The 23,613-nt window shown below is 45.1% G+C and overlaps 2 non-coding genes across 2 annotated transcripts; both read left to right on the forward strand.

Moving 5' to 3' along the window:
- Window positions 1–3,200: 3,200 nt before the first annotated feature.
- Window positions 3,201–3,272, forward strand: TRNAA-CGC (transfer RNA alanine (anticodon CGC)). The gene has a single exon. It is a non-coding gene; the product is annotated as a tRNA-Ala (tRNA).
- Window positions 3,273–7,899: 4,627 nt separating this feature from the next.
- TRNAA-CGC (transfer RNA alanine (anticodon CGC)) lies at window positions 7,900–7,971 on the forward strand. The gene has a single exon. It is a non-coding gene; the product is annotated as a tRNA-Ala (tRNA).
- Window positions 7,972–23,613: the final 15,642 nt, after the last annotated feature.

Here is a 23,613-nt window from a genome sequence, read left to right on the forward strand (position 1 = left end):
GCAGCTCAGAGGTATAGTGCTTGCTTCGCATGTGAGAAGTCCCTGGTTCGAACAGTGGTGCCTCCAGAGCTCTCTGAAATTTTGCGGCCCCTCCTCGGTTGTCTAGTGGCTAAGGTACTCGGCTGCTGACCCGCAGGTCGCGGGTTCGTTTCCCGGCTATGGCGGCTGCATTTTCGATGGAAGCGGAAATGTTGTAGGCCCGTGTGCTCAGACTTGGGTGCACGTTGAAGAACCCCAGGTGGTCGAAATTTCCGGAGCCCTCCACTACGGCGTCTCTTATAATCATATGGTGGTTTTGGGACGTGAAACCCCACAAATCAATCAATTTGAACATTTGCGCTATCTATTTTCTGTTTTACTACTACGGCACCATGAAATGCGACGAGATAATCTACTAAAACAATCGGTGCCCTTTCCTTTATGATAGAAATGTGTTTCTATCTTTGTTGACAAAAATTTATTGCGTTGCAATGACGAGATGATGTTGTTTATTTCGAGTAATAATTTATTTTGTTGTTAAAATAATCTGTTGAGCACCATCAATAGCATACATAAGTGCTCCTGACATAACGTGGGTGTAGCTCAGAGGTAGAGCGCTTGCTTTGCATGTGAGAAGTTCCGGGTTCGAACCCCGACACCTCCAAAGTGCTCTCGACTTTAGCGCTATCTTTTTTATGTGTTGTAATACTACGGCACCATGAAATGCGACGAGTGATTCCACTAAAACATTGCTGCTCTTTTCTTTTATGATAGAAATATGTTTCTTTCTTTGTTGACAAAAAATTGTATCACGTTGCAACGACGAGATTTTGTTTATTTCGAGTAATAATTATTTTGTTGTTAAAATAACCTGTTGAGCACCATCAAATGCATAAATAAGTGCTCCTGACATAACAGGTGTGCAGCTCAGAGGTAGAGCGATGCTTCGCATGTGAGAAGTTGCTGGTTCGAACCGTGGCGCCTCCAGAGCTCTTTGAACTTTTCGGCCCCTCCGCGGTGGTCTAGTGGCGAAGGTACTCGACTGCTGACCCGCAAGTCGCGGGTTCGTTTCCCGGCTGCGGCGGCTGCATTTCCGATGGAGGCGGAAATGTTGTAGGCCCGTGTGCTCAGATTTGGGTGCACGTTAAAGAACCCCAGGTGGTCGAAATTTCCGGAGCCCTCCACTACGGCGTCTCTCATAATCATATGGTGGTTTTGGGACGTGAAACCCCACAAATCAATCAATTTGAACTTTTTCGCTATCTTTTTTGTGTTGTACTACTACGGCACCATGAAATGCGACGAGATAATCCACTAAAACATCGGTGCCCTTTCTTTTAGGATAGAAATATGTTTCTTTCTTTGTTGACAAAAAAAGTTGTATCACGTTGCAATGACAAGAATAGTTTGTTCATTTCGAGTAATAATTTATTTTGTTGTTAAAATAATCTGTTGAGCACCATCAAACGCATAAATAAATGCTCCCTACATACTAGGGGTGCAACTAAGAGGTAGAGCGATGCTTCGCATGTGAGAAGTCGCTGGTTCGAACCGTGGCGCCTCCAGAGCTCTCTGAACTTTTCGGCCCCTCCGCGGTGGTCTAGTGGCGAAGGTACTCGACTGCTGACCCGCAAGTCGCGGGTTCGTTTCCCGGCTGCGGCGGCTGCATTTCCCATGGAGGCGGAAATGTTGTAGGCCCGTGTGCTCAGATTTGGGTGCACGTTAAAGAACCCCAGGTGGTCGAAATTTCCGGAGCCCTCTACTATGGCGTCTCTCATATTCATATGGTTGTTTTGGGACGTGAAACCCCATAAATCAATCAATTTGAACTTTTGCGCCATCTTTTTTGTGTTGTACTACTACAGCACCATGAAATGCGACGAGATAATCTACTAAAACATCGGTGCCCTTTCCTTTATGATACAAATGTGTTTCTTTCTTTGTTGACAAAAAATTGTATCACGTTGCAATGACGAGATTATTTTGTTCATTTCGAGTAATAATTTATTTTCTTGTTAAAATCTGTTGAGCACCATCAAACGCATAAATGAATGCTCCCTACATACCAGGGGTGCAGCTCAGAGGTAGAGTGCTTGCTTCGCATGTGAGAAGTCCCTGGTTCGAACCGTGGCGCCTCCAGAGCTCTCTGAAATCTTGCGGCCCCTCCTCGGTTGTCTAGTGGCTAAGGTACTCGGCTGCTGACCCGCAGGTCGCGGGTTCATTTCCCGGCTGTGGCGGCTGCATTTCCGATGGAAGCGGAAATGTTGTAGGCCCGTGTGCTCAGATTTGAGTGCACGTTGAAGAACCCCAGGTGGTCGAAATTTCCGGCGCCCTCCACTACGGCGTCTCTCATAATCATATGGTGGTTTTGGGACGTGAAACCCAACAAATCAATCAATTTGAACTTTTGCGCTATCTCTTTTGTGTTGTACTACTACGGCACCATGAAATGCGACGAGATAATCTACTAAAACATCCTTGCCCTTTCCTTTATGATAGAAATATGTTTCTTTCTTTGTTGACAAAAAAATTGTATCGCGTTGCAATGACGAGATGATTTTGTTTATTTCGAGTAATAATTCATTTTGTTGTTAAAATAATCTGTTGAGCACCATCAATAGCATACATAAGTGCTCCTGACATAACAGGTGTGCAGCTCAGAGGTAGAGCGATGCTTCGCATGTGAGAAGTCGCTGGTTCGAACCGTGGCGCCTCCAGAGCTCTCTGAACTTTTCGGCCCCTCCGCGGTGGTCTAGTGGCGAAGGTACTCGACTGCTGACCCGCAAGTCGCGGGTTCGTTTCCAGGCTGCGGCGGCTGCATTTCCGATGGAGGCGGAAATGTTGTAGGCCCGTGTGCTCAGATTTGGGTGCACGTTAATGAACCCCAGGTGGTCCAAATTTCCGGAGCCCTCTACTATGGCGTCTCTCATATTCATATGGTTGTTTTGGGACGTGAAACCCCACAAATCAATCAATTTGAACTTTTGCGCTATCTTTTTTTGTGTTGTACTACTACGGCACCATGAAATGCGACGAGATAAACCCCTAAAACATCGGTGCCCTTTCATTTATGATAGAAGTGTGTTTCTATCTTTGTTGACAAAAAATTTATCGCAATGCAATGACGAGATGATTTTGTTTATTTCGAGTAATAATTAATTTTTTTGTTAAAACAATTTTTGAGCACCATCAATTGCATACATAAGTGCTCCTGACATAACGGGGGTGTAGCTCAGAGGTAGAGCACTTGCTTCGCATGTGAGAAGTCCCGGGTTCGAACCCCGGCACCTCCAAAGTGCTCTCGACTTCAGCGCTATCTTTTTTATGTGTTGTAATACTACGGCACCATGAAATGCGACGAGTGATTTCACTAAAACATTGCTGCCCTTTTCTTTTAAGATAGAAATATGTTTCTTTCTTTGTTGACAAAAAATTGTATCACGTTGCAACTACGAGGTGATTTTGTTTATTTCGAGTAATAATTTATTTTGTTGTTAAAATAATCTGTTGAGCACCATCAAATGCATAAATGGGTGCTCCTCACATAACAGGTGTGCAGCTCAGAGGTAGAGCGATGCTTCGCATGTGAGAAGTCGCTGGTTCGAACCGTGGCGCCTCCAGAGCTCTCTGAACTTTTCGGCCCCTCCGCGGTGGTCTAGTGGCGAAGGTACTCGACTGCTGGCCCGCAGTTCGCGGGTTCATTTCCCGGCTACGGCGGCTGCATTTCCGATGGAGGCGGAAATGTTGTAGGCCCGTGTGCTCAGATTTGGGAGCACGTTAAAGAACCCCAGGTGGTCGAAATTTCCGGAGCCCTCCACTACGGCGTCTCTCATAATCATATCGTGGTTTTGGGACGTGAAACCCCACAAATCAATCAATTTGAACTTTTGCGCTATCTTTTTTGTGTTGTACTACTACCGCACCCTGAAATGCGACGAGATAATCCACTAAAACATCGGTGCCCTTTCTTTTAAGATAGAAATATGTTTCTTTCTTTGTTGACAAAAAAAATTGTATCACGTTGCAAAGACAAGAATATTTTGTTCATTTCGAGTAATAATTTATTGTCTTATTAAAATAATCTGTTGAGCACCATCAAACGCATAAATAAGTGCTCCATACATACCAGGGGTGCAGCTCAGAGGTAGAGTGCTTGCTTCGCATGTGAGAAGTCCCTGGTTCGAACAGTGGTGCCTCCAGAGCTCTCTGAAATTTTGCGGCCCCTCCTCGGTTGTCTAGTGGCTAAGGTACTCGGCTGCTGACCCGCAGGTCGCGGGTTCGTTTCCCGGCTATGGCGGCTGCATTTTCGATGGAAGCGGAAATGTTGTAGGCCCGTGTGCTCAGACTTGGGTGCACGTTGAAGAACCCCAGGTGGTCGAAATTTCCGGAGCCCTTCACTACGGCGTCTCTTATAATCATATGGTGGTTTTGGGACGTGAAACCCCACAAATCAATCAATTTGAACATTTGCGCTATCTATTTTCTGTTTTACTACTACGGCACCATGAAATGCGACGAGATAATCTACTAAAACAATCGGTGCCCTTTCCTTTATGATAGAAATGTGTTTCTATCTTTGTTGACAAAAATTTATTGCGTTGCAATGACGAGATGATGTTGTTTATTTCGAGTAATAATTATTTTTTGTTAAAGTAATTTCTTGAGCACCATCAATAGCATACATAAGTGCTCCTGACATAACGTGGGTGTAGCTCAGAGGTAGAGCGCTTGCTTCGCATGCGATAAGTCCGGGGTTCGAACCCCGACACCTCCAAAGTGCTCTCGACTTTAGCGCTATATTTTTTATGTGTTGTAATACTACGGCACCATGAAATGCGACGAGTGATTCCACTAAAACATTGCTGCCCTTTTCTTTCATGATAGAAATATGTTTCTTTCTTTGTTGACAAAAAATTGTATCACGTTGCAACGACGAGATTATTTTGTTTATTTCGAGTAATAATTATTTTGTTGTTAAAATAACCTGTTGAGCACCATCAAATGCATAAATAAGTGCTCCTGACATAACAGGTGTGCAGCTCAGAGGTAGAGCGATGCTTCGCATGTGAGAAGTCGCTGGTTTGAACCGTGGCGCCTCCAGAGCTCTCTGAACTTTTCGGCCCCTCCGCGGTGGTCTAGTGGCGAAGGTACTCGACTGCTGACCCGCAAGTCGCGGGTTCGTTTCCCGGCTGCGGCGGCTGCATTTCCGATGGAGGCGGAAATGTTGTAGGCCCGTGTGCTCAGATTTGGGTGCACGTTAAAGAACCCCAGGTGGTCGAAATTTCCGGAGCCCTCCACTACGGCGTCTCTCATAATCATATGGTGGTTTTGGGACGTGAAACCCCACAAATCAATCAATTTGAACTTTTTCGCTATCTTTTTTGTGTTGTACTACTACGGCACCATGAAATGCGACGAGATAATCCACTAAAACATCGGTGCCCTTTCTTTTATGATAGAAATAAGTTTCTTTCTTTGTTGACAAAAATATTGTATCACGTTGCAATGACGAGATTATTATGTTTATTTTGAGTAATAATTATTTTTGTTGTTAAAATAATCTGTTGAGCACCATCAAACGCATAAATAAGTGCTCCTGACATAACAGGGGTGCAGCTCAGAGGTATAGCGCTTGCTTAGCATGTGAGAAGTCCCTGGTTCGAACCGTGGCGCCTCCAGAGCTCTCTGAACTTTTGCGGCCCCTCCGCGGTGGTCTAGTGGCTAAGGTACTCGGCTGCTGACCCGCACATCGCGGTTTCGTTTCCCGGCTGCGGCGGCTGCATTTCCGAAGGAGGCGGAAATGTTGTAGGCCCGTGTGCTCAGTATTTGGTGCACGTTAAAGAACCCCAGGTGGTCTAAATTTCCGGAGCCCTCCACGACGGCGTCTCTCATAATCATATGGTGGTTTTGGAACGTGAAACCCCACAAATCAATCAATTTGAACTTTTGCGCTATCTTTTTTGTGTTGTACTACTACGGCACCATGAAATGCGACGAGATAATCCACTAAAACATCGGTGCCCTTTCTATTAGGATAGAAATATGTTTCTTTCTTTGTTGACAAAAAAAGTTGTATCACGTTGCAATGACAAGAATAGTTTGTTCATTTCGAGTAATAATTTATTTTGTTGTTAAAATAATCTGTTGAGCACCATCAAACGCATAAATAAGTGCTCCCTACATACCAGGGGTGCAGCTCAGAGGTAGAGTGCTTGCTTCGCATGTGAGAAGTCCCTGGTTCGAACAGTGGCGCCTCCAGAGCTCTCTGAAATTTTGCGGCCCCTCCTCGGTTGTCTAGTGGCTAAGGTACTCGGCTGCTGACCCGCAGGTCGCGGGTTCGCTTCCCGGTTGTGGCGGCTGCATTTCCGAAGGAGGCGGAAATGTTGTAGGCCCGTGTGCTCAGTATTTGTTGTACGTTAAAGAACCCCAGGTGGTCTAAATTTCCGGAGCCCTCCACGACGGCGTCTCTCATAATCATATGGTGGTTTTGGGACGTGAAACCCCACAAATCAATCAATTTGAACTTTTGCGCTATCTTTTTTGTGTTGTACTACTACGGCACCATGAAATGCGACGAGATAATCCACTAAAACATCGGTGCCCTTTCTTTTAAGATAGAAATATGTTTCTTTCTTTGTTGACAAAAAAAAATTGTATCACGTTGCAATGACAAGAATATTTTGTTCATTTCGAGTAATAATTTATTTTGTTGTTAAAATAATCTGTTGAGCACCATCAAACGCATAAATAAGTGCTCCCTACATACCAGGGGTGCAGCTCAGAGGTAGAGTGCTTGCTTCGCATGTGAAAAGTCCCTGGTTCGAACCGTGGCGCCTCCAGAGCTCTCTGAAATTTTGCGGCCCCTCCTCGGTTGTCTAGTGGCTAAGGTACTCGGCTGCTGACCCGCAGGTCGCGGGTTCGTTTCCCGGCTGTGGCGGCTGCATTTCCGATGGAAGCGGAAATGTTGTAGGCCCGTGTGCTCAGATTTGGGTGCACGTTGAAGAACCCCAGGTGGTCGAAATTTCCGGAGCCCTCCACTACAGCGTCTCTCATAATCATATGGTGGTTTTGGGACGTGAAACCCAACAAATCAATCAATTTGAACTTTTGCGCTTTCTCTTTTGTGTTGTACTACTACGGCACCATGAAATGCGACGAGATAATCTACTAAAACATCGTTGCCCTTTCCTTTATGATAGAAATATGTTTCTTTCTTTGTTGACAAAAAAATTGTATCGCGTTGCAATGACGAGATGATTTTGTTTATTTCGAGTAATAATTCATTTTGTTGTTAAAATAATCTGTTGAGCACCATCAATAGCATACATAAGTGCTCCTGACATAACAGGTGTGCAGCTCAGAGGTAGAGCGATGCTTCGCATGTGAGAAGTCGCTGGTTCGAACCGTGGCGCCTCCAGAGCTCTCTGAACTTTTCGGCCCCTCCGCGGTGGTCTAGTGGCGAAGGTACTCGACTGCTGACCCGCAAGTCGCGGGTTCGTTTCCAGGCTGCGGCGGCTGCATTTCCGATGGAGGCGGAAATGTTGTAGGCCCGTGTGCTCAGATTTGGGTGCACGTTAATGAACCCCAGGTGGTCCAAATTTCCGGAGCCCTCTACTATGGCGTCTCTCATATTCATATGGTTGTTTTGGGACGTGAAACCCCACAAATCAATCAATTTGAACTTTTGCGCTATCTTTTTTGTGTTGTACTACTACGGCACCATGAAATGCGACGAGATAAACCCCTAAAACATCGGTGCCCTTTCATTTATGATAGAAGTGTGTTTCTATCTTTGTTGACAAAAAATTTATCGCAATGCAATGACGAGATGATTTTGTTTATTTCGAGTAATAATTAATTTTTTTGTTAAAACAATTTTTGAGCACCATCAATTGCATACATAAGTGCTCCTGACATAAAGGGGGTGTAGCTCAGAGGTAGAGCACTTGCTTCGCATGTGAGAAGTCCCGGGTTCGAACCCCGGCACCTCCAAAGTGCTCTCGACTTCAGCGCTATCTTTTTTATGTGTTGTAATACTAACGGCACCATGAAATGCGACGAGTGATTTCACTAAAACATTGCTGCCCTTTTCTTTTAAGATAGAAATATGTTTCTTTCTTTGTTGACAAAAAATTGTATCACGTTGCAACTACGAGGTGATTTTGTTTATTTCGAGTAATAATTTATTTTGTTGTTAAAATAATCTGTTGAGCACCATCAAATGCATAAATGGGTGCTCCTCACATAACAGGTAAGCAGCTCAGAGGTAGAGCGATGCTTCGCATGTGAGAAGTCGCTGGTTCGAACCGTGGCGCCTCCAGAGCTCTCTGAACTTTTCGGCCCCTCCGCGGTGGTCTAGTGGCGAAGGTACTCGACTGCTGGCCCGCAGTTCGCGGGTTCGTTTCCCGGCTACGGCGGCTGCATTTCCGATGGAGGCGGAAATGTTGTAGGCCCGTGTGCTCAGATTTGGGAGCACGTTAAAGAACCCCAGGTGGTCGAAATTTCCGGAGCCCTCCACTACGGCGTCTCTCATAATCATATCGTGGTTTTGGGACGTGAAACCCCACAAATCAATCAATTTGAACTTTTGCGCTATCTTTTTTGTGTTGTACTACTACCGCACCCTGAAATGCGACGAGATAATCCACTAAAACATCGGTGCCCTTTCTTTTAAGATAGAAATATGTTTCTTTCTTTGTTGACAAAAAAAATTGTATCACGTTGCAAAGACAAGAATATTTTGTTCATTTCGAGTAATAATTTATTGTCTTGTTAAAATAATCTGTTGAGCACCATCAAACGCATAAATAAGTGCTCCATACATACCAGGGGTGCAGCTCAGAGGTAGAGTGCTTGCTTCGCATGTGAGAAGTCCCTGGTTCGAACAGTGGTGCCTCCAGAGCTCTCTGAAATTTTGCGGCCCCTCCTCGGTTGTCTAGTGGCTAAGGTACTCGGCTGCTGACCCGCAGGTCGCGGGTTCGTTTCCCGGCTATGGCGGCTGCATTTTCGATGGAAGCGGAAATGTTGTAGGCCCGTGTGCTCAGACTTGGGTGCACGTTCAAGAACCCCAGGTGGTCGAAATTTCCGGAGCCCTCCACTACGGCGTCTCTTATAATCATATGGTGGTTTTGGGACGTGAAACCCCACAAATCAATCAATTTGAACATTTGCGCTATCTATTTTCTGTTTTACTACTACGGCACCATGAAATGCGACGAGATAATCTACTAAAACAATCGGTGCCCTTTCCTTTATGATAGAAATGTGTTTCTATCTTTGTTGACAAAAATTTATTGCGTTGCAATGACGAGATGATGTTGTTTATTTCGAGTAATAATTATTTTTTGTTAAAGTAATTTCTTGAGCACCATCAATAGCATACATAAGTGCTCCTGACATAACGTGGGTGTCGCTCAGAGGTAGAGCGCTTGCTTCGCATGCGATAAGTCCGGGGTTCGAACCCCGACACCTCCAAAGTGCTCTCGACTTTAGCGCTATATTTTTTATGTGTCATAATACTACGGCACCATGAAATGCGACGAGTGATTCTACTAAAACATTGCTGCCCTTTTCTTTTATATTAGAAATATGTTTCTTTCTTTGTTGACAAAAAATTGTATCACGTTGCAACGACGAGATGATTTTGTTTATTTTGAGTAATAATTTATTTTGTTGTTAAATTAATCTGTTGAGCACCATCAAATGCATAAATAAGTGCTCCTGACATAACAGGTGTGCAGCTCAGAGGTAGAGCGATGCTTCGCATGTGAGAAGTCGCTGGTTCGAACCGTGGCGCCTCCAGAGCTCTCTGAACTTTTCGGCCCCTCCGCGGTGATCTAGTGGCGAAGGTACTCGACTGCTGACCGGCAAGTCGCGGGTTCGTTTCCCGGCTGCGGCGGCTGCATTTCCGATGGAGGCGGAAATGTTGTAGGCCCGTGTGCTCAGATTTGGGTGCACGTTAAAGAACCCCAGGTGGTCGAAATTTCCGGAGCCCTCCACTACGGCGTCTCTCATAATCATGTGGTGGTTTTGGGACGTGAAACCCCACAAATCAATCAAGTTGAACTTTTGCGCTATCTTTTTTGTGTTGTACTACTACGGCACCATGAAATGCGACGAGATAATCCACTAAAACATCGGTGCCCTTTCTTTTATGATAGAAATATGTTTCTTTCTTTGTTGACAAAAAAATTGTATCACGTTGCCATGACGAGATTATTTTGTTCATTTCGAGTAATAATTTATTTTGTTGTTAAATTCTGTTGAGCACCATCAAACGCATAAATAAGTGCTCCCTACATACCAGGGGTGCAGCTCAGAGGTAGAGTGCTTGCTTCGCATGTGAGAAGTCCCTGGTTCGAACCGTGGCGCCTCCAGAGCTCTCTGAAATTTTGCGGCCCCTCCTCGGTTGTCTAGTGGCTAAGGTACTCGGCTGCTGACCCGCAGGTCGCGGGTTCGTTTCCCGGCTGTGGCGGCTGCATTTCCGATGGAAGCGGAAATGTTGTAGGCCCGTGTGCTCAGATTTGGGTGCACGTTGAAGAACCCCAGGTGGTCGAAATTTTTAGAGCCCTCCACTACGGCATCTCTCATAATCATATGGTGGTTTTGGGACGTGAAACCCAACAAATCAATCTGTTTGAACTTTTGCGCTATCTTTTTTGTGTTGTACTACTACGGCACCATGAAATGCGACGAGATAATCTACTAAAACATCGTTGCCCTTTCCTTTATGATAGAAATATGTTTCTTTCTTTGTTGACAATAAAATTGTATCACGTTGCAATGACGAGATGATTTTGTTTATTTCGAGTAATAATTTATTTTGTTGTTAAAATAATCTGTTGAGCACCATCAATAGCATACATAAGTGCTCCTGACATAACGTGGGTGTAGCTCAGAGGTAGAGCGCTTGCTTTGCATGTGAGAAGTTCCGGGTTCGAACCCCGACACCTCCAAAGTGCTCTCGACTTTAGCGCTATCTTTTTTATGTGTTGTAATACTACGGCACCATGAAATGCGACGAGTGATTCCACTAAAACATTGCTGCCCTTTTCTTTTATGATAGAAATATGTTTCTTTCTTTGTTGACAAAAAATTGTATCACGTTGCAACGACGAGATTATTTTGTTTATTTCGAGTAATAATTATTTTGTTGTTAAAATAACCTGTTGAGCACCATCAAATGCATAAATAAGTGCTCCTGACATAACAGGTGTGCAGCTCAGAGGTAGAGCGATGCTTCGCATGTGAGAAGTCGCTGGTTCGAACCGTGGCGCCTCCAGAGCTCTCTGAACTTTTCGGCCCCTCCGCGGTGGTCTAGTGGCGAAGGTACTCGACTGCTGACCCGCAAGTCGCGGGTTCGTTTCCCGGCTGCGGCGGCTGCATTTCCGATGGAGGCGGAAATGTTGTAGGCCCGTGTGCTCAGATTTGGGTGCACGTTAAAGAACCCCAGGTGGTCGAAATTTCCGGAGCCCTCCACTACGGCGTCTCTCATAATCATATGGTGGTTTTGGGACGTGAAACCCCACAAATCAATCAATTTGAACTTTTTCGCTATCTTTTTTGTGTTGTACTACTACGGCATCATGAAATGCGACGAGATAATCCACTAAAACATCGGTGCCCTTTCTTTTATGATAGAAATAAGTTTCTTTCTTTGTTGACAAAAATATTGTATCACGTTGCAATGACGAGATTATTATGTTTATTTCGAGTAATAATTATTTTTGTTGTTAAAATAATCTGTTGAGCACCATCAAACGCATAAATAAGTGCTCCTGACATAACAGGGGTGCAGCTCAGAGGTATAGCGCTTGCTTAGCATGTGAGAAGTCCCTGGTTCGAACCGTGGCGCCTCCAGAGCTCTCTGAACTTTTGCGGCCCCTCCGCGGTGGTCTAGTGGCTAAGGTACTCGGCTGCTGACCCGCACATCGCGGTTTCGTTTCCCGGCTGTGGCGGCTGCATTTCCGAAGGAGGCGGAAATGTTGTAGGCCCGTGTGCTCAGTATTTGGTGCACGTTAAAGAACCCCAGGTGGTCTAAATTTCCGGAGCCCTCCACGACGGCGTCTCTCATAATCATATGGTGGTTTTGGAACGTGAAACCCCACAAATCAATCAATTTGAACTTTTGCGCTATCTTTTTTGTGTTGTACTACTACGGCACCATGAAATGCGACGAGATAATCCACTAAAACATCGGTGCCCTTTCTTTTAGGATAGAAATATGTTTCTTTCTTTGTTGACAAAAAAAGTTGTATCACGTTGCAATGACAAGAATAGTTTGTTCATTTCGAGTAATAATTTATTTTGTTGTTAAAATAATCTGTTGAGCACCATCAAACGCATAAATAAGTGCTCCCTACATACCAGGGGTGCAGCTCAGAGGTAGAGTGCTTGCTTCGCATGTGAGAAGTCCCTGGTTCGAACCGTGGCGCCTCCAGAGCTCTCTGAAATTTTGCGGCCCCTCCTCGGTTGTCTAGTGGCTAAGGTACTCGGCTGCTGACCCGCAGGTCGCGGGTTCGTTTCCCGGCTGTGGCGGCTGCATTTCCGATGGAAGCGGAAATGTTGTAGGCCCGTGTGCTCAGATTTGGGTGCACGTTGAAGAACCCCAGGTGGTCGAAATTTCCGGAGCCCTCCACTACAGCGTCTCTCATAATCATATGGTGGTTTTGGGACGTGAAACCCAACAAATCAATCAATTTGAACTTTTGCGCTTTCTCTTTTGTGTTGTACTACTACGGCACCATGAAATGCGACGAGATAATCTACTAAAACATCGTTGCCCTTTCCTTTATGATAGAAATATGTTTCTTTCTTTGTTGACAAAAAAAATTGTATCACGTTGCAATGACGAGATGATTTTTTTCATTTCGAGTAATAATTTATTTTGTTGTTAAAATCTGTTGAGCACCATCAAACGCATAAATAAATGCTCCCTACATACCAGGGGTGCAACTAAGAGGTAGAGCGATGCTGCGCATGTGAGAAGTTGCTGGTTCGAACCGTGGCTGCTCCAGAGCTCTCTGAACTTTTCGGCCCCTCCGCGGTGGTCTAGTGGCGAAGGTACTCGACTGCTGACCCGCAATTCGCGGGTTCATTTCCCGGCTGCGGCGGCTGCATTTCCCATGGAGGCGGAAATGTTGTAGGCCCGTGTGCTCAGATTTGGGTGCACGTTAAAGAACCCCAGGTGGTCGAAATTTCCGGAGCCCTCTACTATGGCGTCTCTCATATTCATATGGTTGTTTTGGGACGTGAAACCCCATAAATCAATCAATTTGAACTTTTGCGCCATCTTTTTTGTGTTGTACTTCTACAGCACCATGAAATGCGACGAGATAATCTACTAAAACATCGGTGCCCTTTCCTTTATGATACAAATGTGTTTCTTTCTTTGTTGACAAAAAATTGTATCACGTTGCAATGACGAGATTATTTTGTTCATTTCGAGTAATAATTTATTTTGTTGTTAAAATCTGTTGAGCACCATCAAACGCATAAATAAATGCTCCCTACATACCAGGGGTGCAGCTCAGAGGTAGAGTGCTTGCTTCGCATGTGAGAAGTCCCTGGTTCGAACCGTGGCGCCTCCAGAGCTCTCTGAAATCTTGCGGCCCCTCCTCGGTTGTCTAGTGGGTAAGGTACTCGGCTGCTGACCCGCAGGTCGCGGGTTCATTTCCCGGCTGTGGCGGCTGCATTTCCGATGGAAGCGGAAATGTTGTAGGCCCGTGTGCTCAGATTTGAGTGCACGTTGAAGAACCCCAGGTGGTCGAAATTTCCGGAGCCCTCCACTACGGCGTCTCTCATAATCATATGGTGGTTTTGGGACGTGAAACCCAACAAATCAATCAATTTGAACTTTTGCGCTATCTCTTTTGTGTTGTACTACTACGGCACCATGAAATGCGACGAGATAATCTACTAAAACATCGTTGCCCTTTCCTTTATGATAGAAATATGTTTCTTTCTTTGTTGACAAAAAAATTGTATCGCGTTGCAATGACGAGATGATTTTGTTTATTTCGAGTAATAATTCATTTTGTTGTTAAAATAATCTGTTGAGCACCATCAATAGCATACATAAGTGCTCCTGACATAACAGGTGTGCAGCTCAGAGGTAGAGCGATGCTTCGCATGTGAGAAGTCGCTGGTTCGAACCGTGGCGCCTCCAGAGCTCTCTGAACTTTTCGGCCCCTCCGCGGTGGTCTAGTGGCGAAGGTACTCGACTGCTGACCCGCAAGTCGCGGGTTCGTTTCCAGGCTGCGGCGGCTGCATTTCCGATGGAGGCGGAAATGTTGTAGGCCCGTGTGCTCAGATTTGGGTGCACGTTGAAGAACCCCAGGTGGTCGAAATTTCCGGAGCCCTCCACTACGGCGTCTCTCATAATCAAATGGTGGTTTTAGGACGTGAAACCCCACAAATCAATCAATTTGAACTTTTGCGCCATCTTTTTTGTGTTGTACTACTACGGCACCATGAAATGCGACGAGATAATCTACTAAAACATCGGTGCCCTTTCCTTTATGATACAAATGTGTTTCTTTCTTTGTTGACAAAAAATTGTATCACTTTGCAATGACGAGATTATTTTGTTCATTTCGAGTAATAATTTATTTTGTTGTTAAAATCTGTTGAGCACCATCAAACGCATAAATAAATGCTCCCTACATACCAGGGGTGCAGCTCAGAGGTAGAGTGCTTGCTTCGCATGTGAGAAGTCCCTAGTTCGAACCATGGCGCCTCCAGAGCTCTCTGAAATTTTGCGGCCCCTCCTCGGTTGTCTAGTGGCTAAGGTACTCGGCTGCTGACCCGCAGGTCGCGGGTTCGTTTCCCGGCTGTGGCGGCTGCATTTCCGATGGAAGCGGAAATGTTGTAGGCCCGTGTGCTCAGATTTGGGTGCACGTTGAAGAACCCCAGGTGGTCGAAATTTCCGGAGCCCTCCACTACAGCGTCTCTCATAATCATATGGTGGTTTTGGGACGTGAAACCCAACAAATCAATCAATTTGAACTTTTGCGCTATCTCTTTTGTGTTGTACTACTACGGCACCATGAAATGCGACGAGATAATCCACTAAAACATCGGTGCCCTTTCTTTTATGATAGAAATATGTTTCTTTCTTTGTTGACAAAAAATTGTATCACGTTGCAATGACGAGATTATTTTGTTCATTTTGAGTAATAATTTATTTTGTTGTTAAAATCCGTTGAGCACCATCAAACGCATAAATAAATGCTCCCTACATACAAGGGGTGCAGCTCAGAGGTAGAGTGCTTCCTTCGCATGTGAGAAGTCCCTGGTTCGAACCGTGGCGCCTCCAGAGCTCTCTGAAATTTTCCGGCCCCTCCTTGGTTGTCTAGTGGCTAAGGTACTCGGCTGCTGACCCGCAGGTCGCGGGTTCGTTTCCCGGCTGTGGCGGCTGCATTTCCGATGGAAGCGGAAATGTTGTAGGCCCGTGTGCTCAGATTTGGGTGCACGTTGAAGAACCCCAGGTGGTCGAAATTTCCGGAGCCCTCCACTACAGCATCTCTCATAATCATATGGTGGTTTTGGGATGTGAAACCCAACAAATCAATCAATTTGAACTTTTGCGCCATCTCTTTTGTGTTGTACTACTACGGCACCATGAAATGCGACGAGATAATCTACTAAAACATCGTTGCCCTTTCCTTTATGATAGAAATATGTTTCTTTCTTTGTTGACAAAAAACTTGTATCACGTTGCAATGACGAGATGATTTTGTTTATTTCGAGTAATAATTCATTTTGTTGTTAAAATAATCTGTTGAGCACCATCATTAGCATACATAAGTGCTCCTGACATAACGTGGGTGTAGCTCAGAGGTAGAGCGCTTGCTTTGCATGTGAGAAGTCCCGGGTTCGAACCCCGACACCTCCAAAGTGCTCTCGACTTTAGCGCTATCTTTTTTATGTGTTGTAATACTACGGCACCATGAAATGCGAAGAGATTCCACTAAAACATTGCTGCCCTTTTCTTTTATGATAGAAATATGTTTCTTTCTTTGTTGACAAAAAATTGTATCACGTTGCTACGACGAGATGATTTTGTTTATTTCGAGTAATAATTTATTTTGTTGTTAAAATATTATGTTGAGCACCATCAAATGCATCAATAAGTGCTCCTGACATAACAGGTGTGCAGCTCAGAGGTAGAGCGATGCTTCGCATGTGAGAAGTCGCTGGTTCGAACCGTGGCGCCTCCAGAGCTCTCTGAACTTTTCGGCCCCTCCGCGGTGGTCTAGTGGCGAAGGTACTCGACTGCTGACCCGCAAGTCGCGGGTTCGTTTCCCGGCTGCGGCGGCTGCATTTCCGATGGAGGCGGAAATGTTGTAGGCCCGTGTTCTCAGATTTGGGTGCACGTTAAAGAACCCCAGGTGGTCGAAATTTCCGGAGCCCTCCACTACGGCGTCTCTCATAATCATATGGTGGTTTTAGGACGTGAAACCCCACAAATCTATCAATTTGAACTTTTGCGCTATCTTGTTTGTGTTGTACTACTACGGCACCATGAAATGCGACGAGATAATTCACTAAAACATCGGTGCCCTTTCTTTTATGATAGAAATATGTTTCGTTCTTTGTGGACAAAAAAATTGTATCACGTTGCAATGACGACATTATTTTGTTCATTTCGAGTAATAATTTATTTTGTTGTTAAAACCTGTTGAGCACCATCAAACGCATAAATAAGTGCTCCCTACATACCAGGGGTGCAGCTCAGAGGTATAGCGCTTGCTTAGCATGTGAGAAATCCCTGCTTCGAACCGTGGCGCCTCCAGAGCTCTCTGAACTTTTGCGACCCCTCCGCGGTGGTCTAGTGGCTAAGGTACTCGGCTGCTGACCCGCAGGTCGCGGCTTCGTAGCCCGGCTGCGGCGGCTGCATTTCCGATGGAGGCGGAAATGTTGTAGGCCCGTGTGCTCAGATTTGGGTGCAGGTTGAAGAACCCCAGGTGGTCGAAATTTCCGGAGCCCTCCACTGCGGCGTTTCTCATAATTATATGGTGGTTTTGGGACGTGAAACCCCACAAATCAATCAATTTGAACATTTGCCCTATCTTTTTTGTGTTGTACTACTACGGCACCATAAAATGCGACGAGACAATCTACTAAAACAATCGGTGCCCTTTCCTTTATGATAAATGTGTTTCTATCTTTATTGACAAAAATTTATCGCGTTGCAATGACTAGTTGATGTTGTTTTTTTCGAGTAATAATCATTTTTTGTTAAAGTAATTTTTTGAGCACCATCAATAGCATACATAAGTGCTCCTGACATAACGTTGGTGTAGCTTAGAGGTAAAGCGCTTGCTTCGCATGTTAGAAGTCCCGGGTTCGAACCCCGACACCTCAAAAGTGCTCTCGACTTCAGAGCTTTTTTATGTGTTGTAATACTACGGCACCATGAAATGCGACGAGATAATCCACTAAAACATCGGTGCCCTTTCTTTTAAGATAGAAATATGTTTCTTTTTTTGTTGACAAAAAAAATTCTATCACGTTGCAATGACAAGAATATTTTGTTCATTTCGAGTAATAATTTATTTTGTTGTTAAAATAATCTGTTGAGCACCATCAAACGCATAAATAAGTGCTCCCTACATACCAGGGGTGCAGCTCAGAGGTAGAGTGCTTGCTTCGCATGTGAGAAGTCCCTGGTTCGAACCGTGGCGCCTCCAGAGCTCTCTGAAATTTTGCGGCCCCTCCTCGGTTGTCTAGTGGCTAAGGTACTCGGCTGCTGACCCGCAGGTCGCGGGTTCGTTTCCCGGCTGTGGCGGCTGCATTTTCGATGGAAGCGGAAATGTTGTAGGCCCGTGTGCTCAGATTTGGGTGCACGTTGAAGAACCCCAGGTGGTCGAAATTTCCGGAGCCCTCCACTACGGCGTCTCTCATAATCATATGGTGGTTTTGGGACGTGAAACCCAACAAATCAATCAATTTGAACTTTCGCGCTATCTTTTTTGTGTTGTACTACTACGGCACCATAAAATGCGACGAGATAATCTACTAAAACATCGTTGCCCTTTTCTTTATGATAGAAATATGTTTCTTTCTTTGTTGACAAAAAAATTGTATCACGTTGCAATGACGAGATGATTTTGTTTATTTCGAGTAATAATTTATTTTGTTGTTAAAATAATCTGTTGAGCACCATCAATAGCATACGTAAGTGCTCCTGACATAACGTGGGTGTAGCTCAGAGGTAGAGCACTTGCTTCGCATGTGAGAAGTCCCGGGTTCGAATCCCGACACCTCCAAAGTGCTCTCGACTTCAGCGCTATCTTTTTTATGTGTTGTAATACTACGGCACCATGAAATGCGACGAGTGATTTCACTAAAACATTGCTGCCCTTTTCTTTTAAGATAGAAATATGTTTCTTTCTTTGTTGACAAAAAATTGTATCACGTTGCAACTACGAGGTGATTTTGTTTATTTCGAGTAATAATTTATTTTGTTGTTAAAATAATCTGTTGAGCACCATCAAATGCATAAATGGGTGCTCCTCACATAACAGGTGTGCAGCTCAGAGGTAGAGCGATGCTTCGCATGTGAGAAGTCGCTGGTTCGAACCGTGGCGCCTCCAGAGCTCTCTGAACTTTTCGGCCCCTCCGCGGTGGTCTAGTGGCGAAGGTACTCGACTGCTGGCCCGCAGTTCGCGGGTTCGTTTCCCGGCTACGGCGGCTGCATTTCCGATGGAGGCGGAAATGTTGTAGGCCCGTGTGCTCAGATTTGGGAGCACGTTAAAGAACCCCAGGTGGTCGAAATTTCCGGAGCCCTCCACTACGGCGTCTCTCATAATCATATGGTGGTTTTGGGACGTGAAACCCCACAAATCAATCAATTTGAACTTTTGCGCTATCTTTTTTGTGTTGTACTACTACCGCACCCTGAAATGCGACGAGATAATCCACTAAAACATCGGTGCCCTTTCTTTTAAGATAGAAATATGTTTCTTTCTTTGTTGACAAAAAAAATTGTATCACGTTGAAAAGACAAGAATATTTTATTCATTTCGAGTAATAATTTATTGTCTTGTTAAAATAATCTGTTGAGCACCATCAAACGCATAAATAAGTGCTCCATACATACCAGGGGTGCAGCTCAGAGGTAGAGTGCTTGCTTCGCATGTGAGAAGTCCCTGGTTCGAACCGTGGCGCCTCCAGAGCTCTCTGAAATTTTGCGGCCCCTCCGCGGTGGTCTAGTGGCAAAGGTACTCGACTGCTGACCCGCAAGTCGCGGGTTCGTTTCCCGGCTGCGGCGGCTGCATTTCCGATGGAGGCGGAAATGTTGTAGGCCCGTGTGCTCAGATTTGGGTGCACGTTAAAGAACCCCAGGTGGTCGAAATTTCCGGAGCCCTCCACTACGGCGTCTCTCATAATCATATGGTGGTTTTGGGACGTGAAACCCCACAAATCAATCAATTTGAACTTTTTCGCTATCTTTTTTGTGTTGTACTACTACGGCACCATGAAATGCGACGAGATAATCCACTAAAACATCGGTGCCCTTTCTTTTATGATAGAAATAAGTTTCTTTCTTTGTTGACAAAAATATTGTATCACGTTGCAATGACGAGATCATTATGTTTACTTCGAGTAATAATTATTTTTGTTGTTAAAATAATCTGTTGAGCACCATCAAACGCATAAATAAGTGCTCCTGACATAACAGGGGTGCAGCTCAGAGGTATAGCGCTTGCTTAGCATGTGAGAAGTCCCTGGTTCGAACCGTGGCGCCTCCAGAGCTCTCTGAACTTTTGCGGCCCCTCCGCGGTGGTCTAGTGGCTAAGGTACTCGGCTGCTGACCCGCACATCGCGGTTTCGTTTCCCGGCTGCGGCGGCTGCATTTCCGAAGGAGGCGGAAATGTTGTAGGCCCGTGTGCTCAGTATTTGGTGCACGTTAAAGAACCCCAGGTGGTCTAATTTTCCGGAGCCCTCCACGACGGCGTCTCTCATAATCATATGGTGGTTTTGGAACGTGAAACCCCACAAATCAATCAATTTGAACTTTTGCGCTATCTTTTTTGTGTTGTACTACTACGGCACCATGAAATGCGACGAGATAATCCACTAAAACATCGGTGCCCTTTCTTTTAGGATAGAAATATGTTTCTTTCTTTGTTGACAAAAAAAGTTGTATCACGTTGCAATGACAAGAATAGTTTGTTCATTTCGAGTAATAATTTATTTTGTTGTTAAAATAATCTGTTGAGCACCATCAAACGCATAAATAAGTGCTCCCTACATACCAGGGGTGCAGCTCAGAGGTAGAGTGCTTGCTTCGCATGTGAGAAGTCCCTGGTTCGAACAGTGGCGCCTCCAGAGCTCTCTGAAATTTTGCGGCCCCTCCTCGGTTGTCTAGTGGCTAAGGTACTCGGCTGCTGACCCGCAGGTCGCGGGTTCGCTTCCCGGTTGTGGCGGCTGCATTTCCGAAGGAGGCGGAAATGTTGTAGGCCCGTGTGCTCAGTATTTGGTGTACGTTAAAGAACCCCAGGTGGTCTAAATTTCCGGAGCCCTCCACGACGGCGTCTCTCATAATCATATGGTGGTTTTGGGACGTGAAACCCCACAAATCAATCAATTTGAACTTTTGCGCTATCTTTTTTGTGTTGTACTACTACGGCACCATGAAATGCGACGAGATAATCCACTAAAACATCGGTGCCCTTTCTTTTAAGATAGAAATATGTTTCTTTCTTTGTTGACAAAAAAAATTGTATCACGTTGCAATGACAAGAATATTTTGTTCATTTCGAGTAATAATTTATTTTGTTGTTAAAATAATCTGTTGAGCACCATCAAACGCATAAATAAGTGCTCCCTACATACCAGGGGTGCAGCTCAGAGGTAGAGTGCTTGCTTCGCATGTGAGAAGTCCCTGGTTCGAACAGTGGCGTCTCCAGAGCTCTCTGAAATTTTGCGGCCCCTCCTCGGTTGTCTAGTGGCTAAGGTACTCGGCTGCTGACCCGCAGGTCGCGGGTTCGCTTCCCGGCTGTGGCGGCTGCATTTCCGATGGAAGCGGAAATGTTGTAGGCCTGTGTGCTCAGATTTGGGTGCACGTTGAAGAACCCCAGGTGGTCGAAATTTCCGGAGCCCTCCACTATGGCGTCTCTCTTAATCATATGGTGGTTTTGGGACGTGAAACCCGACAATTCAATCAATTTGAACTTTTGCGCTATCTTTTTTGTGTTGTACTACTACGACACCATGAAATCCGACGAGATAATCTACTAAAACATCGGTGCCCTTTCCTTTATGATAGAAATATGTTTCTTTCTTTGTTGACAAAAAAATTGTATCACGTTGCAATGACGAGATGATTTTGTTTATTTCGAGTAATAATTTATTTTGTTGTTAAAATATTCTGTTGAGCACCATCAATAGCATACATAAGTGCTCCTGACATAACGTGGGTGTAGCTCAGAGGTAGAGCGCTTGCTTTGCATGTGAGAAGTTCTGGGTTTGAACCCCGACACCTCCAAAGTGCTCTCGACTTTAGCGCTATCTTTTTTATGTGTTGTAATACTACGGCACCATGAAATGCGACGAGTGATTCCACTAAAACATTGCTGCCCTTTTCTTTTATGATAGAAATATGTTTCTTTCTTTGTTGACAAAAAATTGTATCACGTTGCAACGACGAGAGGATTTTGTTTATTTCGAGTAATAATTAATTTTGTTGTTAAAATAACCTGTTGAGCACCATCAAATGCATAAATAAGTGCTCTTGACATAACAGGTGTGCAGCTCAGAGGTAGAGCGATGCTTCGCATGTGAGAAGTCGCTGGTTCGAACCGTGGCGCCTCCAGAGCTCTCTGAACTTTTCGGCCCCTCTGCGGTGGTCTAGTGGCGAAGGTACTCGACTGCTGACCCGCAAGTCGCGGGTTCGTTTCCCGGCTGCGGCGGCTGCATTTCCGAAGGAGGCGGAAATGTTGTAGGCCCGTGTGCTCAGTATTTGGTGCACGTTAAAGAACCCCAGGTGGTCTAAATTTCCGGAGCCCTCCACGACGGCGTCTCTCATAATCATATGGTGGTTTTGGAACGTGAAACCCCACAAATCAATCAATTTGAACTTTTGCGCTATCTTTTTTGTGTTGTACTACTACGGCACCATGAAATGCGACGAGATAATCCACTAAAACATCGGTGCCCTTTCTTTTAGGATAGAAATATGTTTCTTTCTTTGTTGACAAAAAAAGTTGTATCACGTTGCAATGACAAGAATAGTTTGTTCATTTCGAGTAATAATTTATTTTGTTGTTAAAATAATCTGTTGAGCACCATCAAACGCATAAATAAGTGCTCCCTACATACCAGGGGTGCAGCTCAGAGGTAGAGTGCTTGCTTCGCATGTGAGAAGTCCCTGGTTCGAACAGTGGCGCCTCCAGAGCTCTCTGAAATTTTGCGGCCCCTCCTCGGTTGTCTAGTGGCTAAGGTACTCGGCTGCTGACCCGCAGGTCGCGGGTTCGCTTCCCGGTTGTGGCGGCTGCATTTCCGAAGGAGGCGGAAATGTTGTAGGCCCGTGTGCTCAGTATTTGGTGTACGTTAAAGAACCCCAGGTGGTCTAAATTTCCGGAGCCCTCCACGACGGCGTCTCTCATAATCATATGGTGGTTTTGGGACGTGAAACCCCACAAATCAATCAATTTGAACTTTTGCGCTATCTTTTTTGTGTTGTACTACTACGGCACCATGAAATGTGACGAGATAATCCACTAAAACATCGGTGCCCTTTCTTTTAAGATAGAAATATGTTTCTTTCTTTGTTGACAAAAAAATTGTATCACGTTGCAATGACGAGATGATTTTGTTTATTTTGAGTAATAATTTATTTTGTTGTTAAAATAGTCTGTTGAGCACCATCAAACGCATAAATAAGTGCTCCTTACATAACAGGGGTGCAGCTCAGAGGTAGAGCGCTTGCTTCGCATGTGAGAAGTCCCTGGTTCAAACCGTGGCGCCTCAAGAGCTCTCTGAAATTTCGCGGCCCCTCCACGGTGGTCTAGTGGCAAAGGTACTCGGCTGCTGACCCGCAGGTCGCGGCTTCGTTGCCCGGCTGCGACAGCTGCATTTCCGATGGAGGCGGAAATGTTGTAGGCCCGTGTGCTCAGATTTGGGTGCACGTTAAAGAACCCCAGGTGGTCGAAATTTCCGGAGCCCTCCACTACGGCGTCTCTCATAATCATATGGTGGTTTTGGGACGTGAAACCCCACAAATCAATCAATTTGAACTTTTGCGCTATCTTTTTTGTGTTGTACTACTACGGCACCATGAAATGCAACGAGACAATCCACTAAAACATCGGTGCCCTTTCTTTTATGATAGAAATATGTTTCTTTTTTTGTTGACAAAAAAATTGTATCACGTTGCAATGACGAGATTATTTTGTTCATTTCGAGTAATAATTTATTTTGTTGTTAAATTCTGTTGAGCACCATCAAACGCCTAAATAAGTGCTCCCTACATACCAGGGGTGCAGCTCAGAGGTAGAGTGCTTGCTTCGCATGTGAGAAGTCCTTGGTTCGAACCGTGGCGCCTCCAGAGCTCTCTGAAATTTTGCGGCCCCTCCTCGGTTGTCTAGTGGCTAAGGTACTCGGCTGCTGACCCGCAGGTCGCGG

This window comes from Rhipicephalus microplus, chromosome X, assembly GCF_043290135.1.
Source record: "Rhipicephalus microplus isolate Deutch F79 chromosome X, USDA_Rmic, whole genome shotgun sequence".
Classification (NCBI taxonomy): Eukaryota; Metazoa; Arthropoda; class Arachnida; order Ixodida; family Ixodidae; genus Rhipicephalus; species Rhipicephalus microplus.